The sequence below is a fragment of the Alosa pseudoharengus genome, unplaced genomic scaffold (assembly GCF_046254945.1).
Source record: "Alosa pseudoharengus isolate Yale_2024_CS ecotype anadromous, Long Island Sound unplaced genomic scaffold, YU_APseudo_1.1 YU_APseudo_1.1_scf_5, whole genome shotgun sequence".
NCBI lineage: Eukaryota > Metazoa > Chordata > Actinopteri > Clupeiformes > Clupeidae > Alosa > Alosa pseudoharengus.
In genome coordinates this window covers 31,584,700-31,592,456 of record NW_027468837.1, presented here as the reverse complement: position 1 = coordinate 31,592,456, position 7,757 = coordinate 31,584,700, and positions in this window count along the sequence as shown.

Genomic DNA, 7,757 nt, shown 5'->3' with positions numbered 1-7,757 from the left:
CAATAAGTTAACTCAGATGATGTGTTAGACTTCAACAAACTCTTCTACAGCCATTTCTCTCTCTCCCACTTCTCTCTCTCTCTCTCCCCTCTCTCCCTCTTTCTCTCTCTCCCTCTCTCATTTTCCAATCAGGGCACCTGAGCTGATCCAGAGGGCTCTTTGTCATAGTTCAGGAAGGCCTGTAATTGTGTGAGTGCTTCTCTGTAATGGACTTAGGAGAGCGGGCTGAGGAGCCTCTCTCTGGCCCTCTGGGGTCACGAGGTGGTGATCCCCGCTCTGATTACCTGTCCAGGCGCTTCCTTCGAGGCGGCGGTGGTGGTGGTGGTGGTGGTGTTGCTCTGAGGTTTTTCAGCACCTCCGGTGATCTGGCCTCCTCTTTTCCTCCCTGTTTGCTACCCCAATACTTTTGATAGATGCCCGTTCTGGAGGTAATCAGATCAATCCCTTTGCATAACCGTGTTAGCAGCCTGCATCCATCTGTTAGCCGTGATGCTGAGCTTGTCTGCTGAGATGCCACAGCACTCCCACTGCCCCCCCCCTGACCCTGCCAGGCAGTCTTCTACACTTGTGTGGCCGCTTCATTGTTTGTGTGTCAGCGGGTGTTTGTTTGTGCACATATATTTGTGTCTCTGTGCGTGTTTGTGTGTGTGTGTGTGTGTGTGTGTGTGTGTGTGTGTGTGTTGTTGAGGTGAGAGCGGTCAGTCTGCCCGTTTCAGGTCTGATTAGCGGATAGGTAGCAGTAGCTTTGCCGTCAGTTACCCCTGGTGGCCTATTGGCCCCACCAGCGAGACCCCTCATTAGAGCAGGACAAATAAAAACACCAGGACCATGCAGGCCTTCATCTCTATAAACCCTCTGTCTCCCCGACTGGACTGGACCATGCAGGCCTTCATCTCTATAAACCCTCTGTCTCCCCGACTGGACTGGACCATGCAGGCCTTCATCTCTATAAACCCCCTGCCTTCCCGACTGGACCATGTGTCGGTCATACCGCATAAATGAAGCCAGAGAGAATCAGACAAGACTGCGTTTGCATCCTGCTGCGCATCACTGGTTCCAGCCACAGATCTCGCTCTGCTGGAGTTGCATTAGTATGAGTGAGAGGGGGAGCTGAATGGTCATTACACCTTTGACCAGCCACACAGGGCCCAGTGAATGGGGGCACAGACCATATGAAACAGATTCATCTATGCCACAGAAGATTACAGGGGTCAAGAGCCCATTTCCTCAGCTGCTTTATGAAAGGGTCTCTCTAAGATGGTAATGATGACCTCTGAAGCGGTCAAAGGAAATGTACAGTTAGCCGTTGTCCCATTTCAGTGGTGTGATGATGGCTAATGATAAGATGTCTTTTCTGTGAATAAATGCATTGAGACAGCTTGAAAGGGGCTGAAATCATTATGAAACTGATCAAACTGATCAGCCAATACTATGGAAGACCACAACAGGTCAGGGTGGAATTGATTGCTTTCTAACTTGCATTTCAAGTCCAATTATCCTTGATGGCACAACTGACCTCTGCAGCTTAGGAAAATGGCCTTGCATCCTCGTATATTGAAGGCTATCACCATCACCATAGATTTTGGCACCAAAGATAGCCACTCTGATGGCCAGCCCCTGGATATTGCTGTGCTTCCGTTCAACTGCACTGTGTTTACACTGCAAGACTCCATGCAAAAATGTCTGACATGACCGAGGTCCGATCAAATCAGACCAGAGCTGGAACACTGGTTGTTATTATGTCTTCTACTTGGGTGATGTGTCGTGAGCCTGCTTAAACGTCAAAACAAATCAATGGGAATTTGGAATGGGCCCAGTTGTAAAATGACTTGGGTCTGAATGATTCTGGGTTCAAATTGGGCCCAAACTTGCACAGTGTCTAGTCTGCATTAGATAGCTCTGCCATGAAATCTCCATGAGTCCATAGTAGCAGCTTAGTCCATAGTAGTCAGTTCTCCTGTCTGTGCCTCTCCCAGGCTCTCACACATGAAATCTCCATGAGTCCATTCCATGGTAACAGTTCTCCTGTCAGTTCTGCTGTCTGTGCCCACAGCTCTTAACTCTCACATTCCCCCCCCCCTCTCTCTCTGTCTCTCCTCAGGTGTGTTCTGCTCAGCTTCTGAGGTCAAAGAGAAGCTTTAAGGTGCCGTTTCGCCTGAGTGACAGCTCCTGATCCACACACCCTGGAGACAGGTGATAACTCGGTCATGGTAATGTGTGTGTGTGTGTGAAGTGGAGTCTATTTGCAGGCCAGAGATTTGTTTGTGTTGTGTGTTATGAGGTGTTCAGGCGCTATCCCTCTCCCCCTTCCCTAGCCACTGGCCAGTCCTCTGTACATTTGAAGATCACTGTGACATGTGATGTCTGCTTCTTACTGTCCTGTGAGCATTGCATTGGCAGATGGTAGGGGTTCAGAGAGCAGTGAGAGGCCAATTTGGTATATAATAATAATAATAATAATAATAATAATAATGATAATAATATTTTTTATTTGTATAGCACCATCCATACACAGAATGCAGCTCAAAGTGCTTTACATTTGGATCATGTAGATAGATAGATAGATAGATATATAGATAGATAGATAGATAGATAGATACTTTATTGATCCCCAAGGGGAAATTCAAGTAACACAATAATAAAAAAAGTCAGTCATTATCAGTCATTTCTCTTCGTTGCTGTGGCCATGTATGATCCAATCAGCAACATATCAGAAATATAGACAACATGTAACACAATTATAGAGAAGAATCAGTCATTCCTCTTCGTTGTTGTGGATGGGAGCAGGATCTAAAGCATATAATATGAGAAATGATCCGCACACCAAGGAGCTTCCGTTAAAGTTTTTATTTTTATTTTGCAGCAACGTTTCAGGCCTCTACGGATCTTCCTCAAACTTACCAGGGGTTAGGAGATGGACCACACTTCATGATACCTAATACCTACTAACAACCTTCTGCTTACAAAGCCTGACAAGCAATGGTAATATTTAATGCAACTTCAATCACAATGATCACATCATCTTATGATAGTTAACTACAAACAGCTACCATGAATATTCAACACATTATCATGATCTGAACTTAATTCCAACCACAAATCTAAAACTAATGTTTTTTTCACAAACTTTGTTAGTTGAATGTAAATCGAGCGGAAGTACATAGACAGGCAGAGCCAGGCTAAGTTGAATGACCAATCAAAATAAATTAGAAGGAGACAATTAAAAATTAAACTAAAACTAAAACTAACTAAAAACAATTTTAGAAACACCCTGGGTGCCTTTTAACTTCACACTGTTCTCAGTGACTATGTCTATGGACATATTGTGCATAAAATAAGCATTACTGGCTGTGTGATTGCGTCTACTGAAACAGCTGTCCAGCACTATCTAGCCAGCTAGCCATCCAGACAGCTACTACTATGAACTAAGAACATTTTACCCCTTGTGGACCTTGAGGCATCTTATACCCAGTGTTGTCAAGTCTCAACTGTGTGTCATCAAAAGTATAAGCAGAAAGTTTAAAGTTCTCCCGACATAGATATGATATATGAGTCAGAAGAAGATATTAAATGTGTGACTGCACCTCTGGAGGCAGTTGAACTGTTGTCAGGGTGAAACTGACATGGAGCCAATAGTCTTCATTACTCTGAGGCATGACAGGCAGGGGTGCCGCTGGGGATGATTCTAAGGGCCCAGCACTGACAGGGGGCCCCCAGAGAGCCCCCCCCCCCCCCACTATACTATATATTATTAGGGGGCCCAGAATTATTGTCTGTCATAGGGCCCAAATTATCTAGCAGCGCCCCTGATGACAGGAACTTTGTGTCGTGAGCATCCTGGAATGAACTCGCACTATAATGCAGATTTTGCAAAAGTAGTCATTTATTGTTATTTTTTTTATTATTCATGTTCATTTAAGGCAATCCAATACAAAGCATTTCACAATCCACCGTATGACAATGATCATGAACAATTAAATTTGCTTAATAGAAAAGAGACTTACCATGCAAATTAAAAACCCAGTGAGGTAAACAACAGAAGATGAGACTAGAAATAATTATATATTCATACTTTTAAAAGATTGCGCTATGAAATAATTAGCATTATCTGCAACATGCAGGTTGGCTACAACTTTCCCATTTCAGTAAATCCCTTAAGAAAGATAAAGAGAGAAAGGGGAAAAGAAGGCGAGGAGACTAAAGAAAAACAAAAAGGAACGTCTGATACAAGTTTGGCCATATTTGGCACAGACATGCACATCACTCAGGCAAATGTTGTTTTTATTATGATACAACTGATCCATGTAATTGTTACACCCATTTAATTGTGTGTATGTGTGTGTGTGTGCACGTGTGTTGTCTGGATAACCATCTGAAGTTCCAGAGCAATAAAGGTGTAATATCATCTGGGTTTCAATGGGTTCAATGGCTTTTTCACATCTTTGATAGAAAATATGTATTTCAAGTTCTTCTTCTTCTTCAAACAGTGAGCCAAAATATACATGTTACAATACGTGCACAGTAGCTAGACACAGGCTCACCCCTCTGTGCACAGTCTCAACATAATGGGCCGGTTTCACGCACACCCATCAATACTAGTCCTAGACTAAAAGAAACCGTCAATTAAAATCTCCACTGAATGGGGGCGCTGTGGTGCAACTGGCTACGGTGCCCAAACCACATTTGGGTCCAAGTGCCCACGGGGACCTGGGTTCAAGGTCGTTTCCCGATCCCACCCCATCTTTCTCTGGCACTCACTTCTTGTCAATTTCTAACTGTCCTATCACAATAAAGGCAAAATGTCAATATACTTAATGTCCACTGAAAAAAAGCTTTTGGTCTAGGACTAGGCTTACTCCATGGATGAGAAACCAGCCGAAGGTCTGGAGCGTTAAGCTCATGCACTGGTGTGGTGGGGACATGCCGTCAGCCAGTCGTTCTTTAACATGGGTCTGCCAGGCAAAAAGAGAGAGAGAGATCTGCAAGCCAAGACAGACTACTGACATGGAGTACACATCCATAACTACTGCAACAGCATAATCAACCTCCGCTGTGAACAAGAAACAAAGTGGTGGAAAGGCAAACAAAGAACAAACAAACAAACAAACAAGAAAAAAAAAACATTGGGAGAGAGTAGGAACAAATCAGCATGTCTGCACCCTCTTCCCTCTCATGAAACCCATTCCCTATTAAAATGTCTGAATCATTACAGCTGCAGTGTGTGAGCGTGTGTATGTGTGTGTTAGTGTGTGTGTGTAACACACTTCCTCAACTCCACAAGTTTAGCACTCTCCTAGGCAACAGCAATGTAAACATGCAAAGCCTTCTGCATCTCTCCCAATTCCCTTGTCTATCTCAAAACATGATCTCCCTCACCAGCTCAGAGCACTAAAGCATCATCCATGACCTGTTATTAGAGGCACCACTGCTTTGGACTGAGTGAACTGAACCAAAAATCTGCACCAGTGTGATTCAATGGTCTGCATATCTGTATGGGAAGTGGATAATTTGTGTAATTGAATGTGATTAAAGTAGCAATTAGAAACGATTGAAACTGTTGGATGGGCTAACTGTCCAAATCTTCTGCTTAATTGAAATTTGATGGCCACAGCCAGCATTGATTAGAGCAGACTCTGCTCCGAGTCTATCCAAGACACTGCAATGCCGTTGGCCTGCTACTGATTAACAATGGGGCTCAAGAAGAAGTTTCAGATGCCTCATTTAGATTTGCTATCTTTACCCCTTCAGCAGGAGAGTTGTGACCATTCTAACAAAAGACTCCATTCCACAAGAATTTAAGGTTCTGAAATTCCATGTTGATTTCGATGAATCCAGGTATTCTTTTTTTCTAACATTCTCGTTACATGGATGTGACGGAACAGAACAGGTACACTCATGCAACACATGTTTAGAGGAACCCCTAACCTTCATCAGACTAATATTGCATACCAGTTATCATCATTATGCAGCCGGCATGGGTCTCCAGGGATCACACATGGGAAGACGGCCCAGATTGACATCACTAAGGACTTCTAGTCTTTTGTCCACTGGATTGCTGACCCTCTATGGACATAGCATTTATCAGTCAGTTCGTACTGTGGATAATCTGCCCCAGACATACATTTGGATCTGGGAGATTACCTGACTGACTGGACAGATATAATTACCAGTTCACTCGTTTGACTGTACAAAGCATGCCTCTAAATAAGCAAATACTATAATCGGTATTGAAACACTTCAGCTTTCTTTCCTTGTTTAAACTTTTTGACAAAGACTTTTAATTTCACTCATATGGTAAAGGTATGACAAAGAAACATAAAACACTACCATGGTCTAAATGGCCATCGAAGTTAGGTCTCCGCAAGAGTGGGACCTGCAACTAAACACACTACAACAACTTCAGTCTTTGCCAAACTGAATACCGCCTCTTTAATCTTTCACGTGTTAATTATATCTGCTATAATAAATCCATTTACATGCTCTGCAAATAAGTTATAGTCACTCCAACAATTCTGACTCGTACAGAAACCCTACAAAAATAATCAACATTAAGTTTAAATATCTTCTTCTTTTTAACCATCTGTAATATTATTAACACACTAAGTAAAAATATAAATCATATTTTACTTGTTTATGTGCTGTTTGACTTTTCATTTCTTACTGAGGGTGTTGCTGTATCTAGGCTGCATTCATTCTGAAGTAATAACAGTTAAATATCACTGTTTGCCGAAAAAAATCCATTAAAACTGGACAAACCATAATAACCTCTGAGCCTGTTATTGATAACATTCATAGGATTTTGGGTGTCTTTAAAGATTATTATTATTCTGCAGTCCATTGTTTCAGTGCAACTGTAGTAATGCTTCTGTATAACATATTAACTAATGATACGTATATCAGTCAGATATATTGTGTAAAAAAAACAAAACATCTACTGCACCACTGTAAGTGTCAGCATAATGAAATTATATCACACTTTGCAAATGAGTCACCCTGTTCTCAATGGTAATACTGAAAATAAACACGGGTACTGCAAGAGAAAATGTCATGTCAGTTGCACTTCTCCTGTGAATAACACATTCAAAAGTGTACGGTAATTTCCTGTGTATTAGCCGCATGTGTATAAGCGCCAGGACAGTAAAACAAAACCATATTAATTGCCCCTGTGTATTAACCTCATAGCTGAAGAAATTTTGCAAAATCAATGTATAAGCCACCACGGCTAATAGTTGGGAAATTACGGTATGTTTTGATAGCTTCTGACTGAAAACTACAATAAAAGGGCTTGCTTTGAAATGAGACCCGAATAACAGATAGCCATAACAAATCAGGGGTGCTTCATGCTGTTAAAATGTGTTCATATTTACTGTCCTCTGCTCATTCTTCTTGTGTACGAATGTAATTAAATTAAGCATTACTCTGCTACTAGAGTAAAGATTAAATAAATCCACCTATCTACAGAGCATGCTATAATGGGCCAGAAAGCATGACCACACAGGCTTTCATGGATAATGTGGCGGTAAAAATCACTATTAGTCCACTGGCTGACTCGTCGAAGTATAATGGCTTTCAGCATCGCCCGATTACATCGTGGGCACAGACAACAGTCTAGCAATGTGTATGTGTGTGTGTGTATGTATGTATGTGTGTGTGTGTGTGTGAGTGTGTACTCGTGAGACTGGGGGTACCTCTACAACATTGCATTCATTACGGTAATCAGACAGGGACAAACTGCGCTCGTTTCTCCGAGTGTAGTG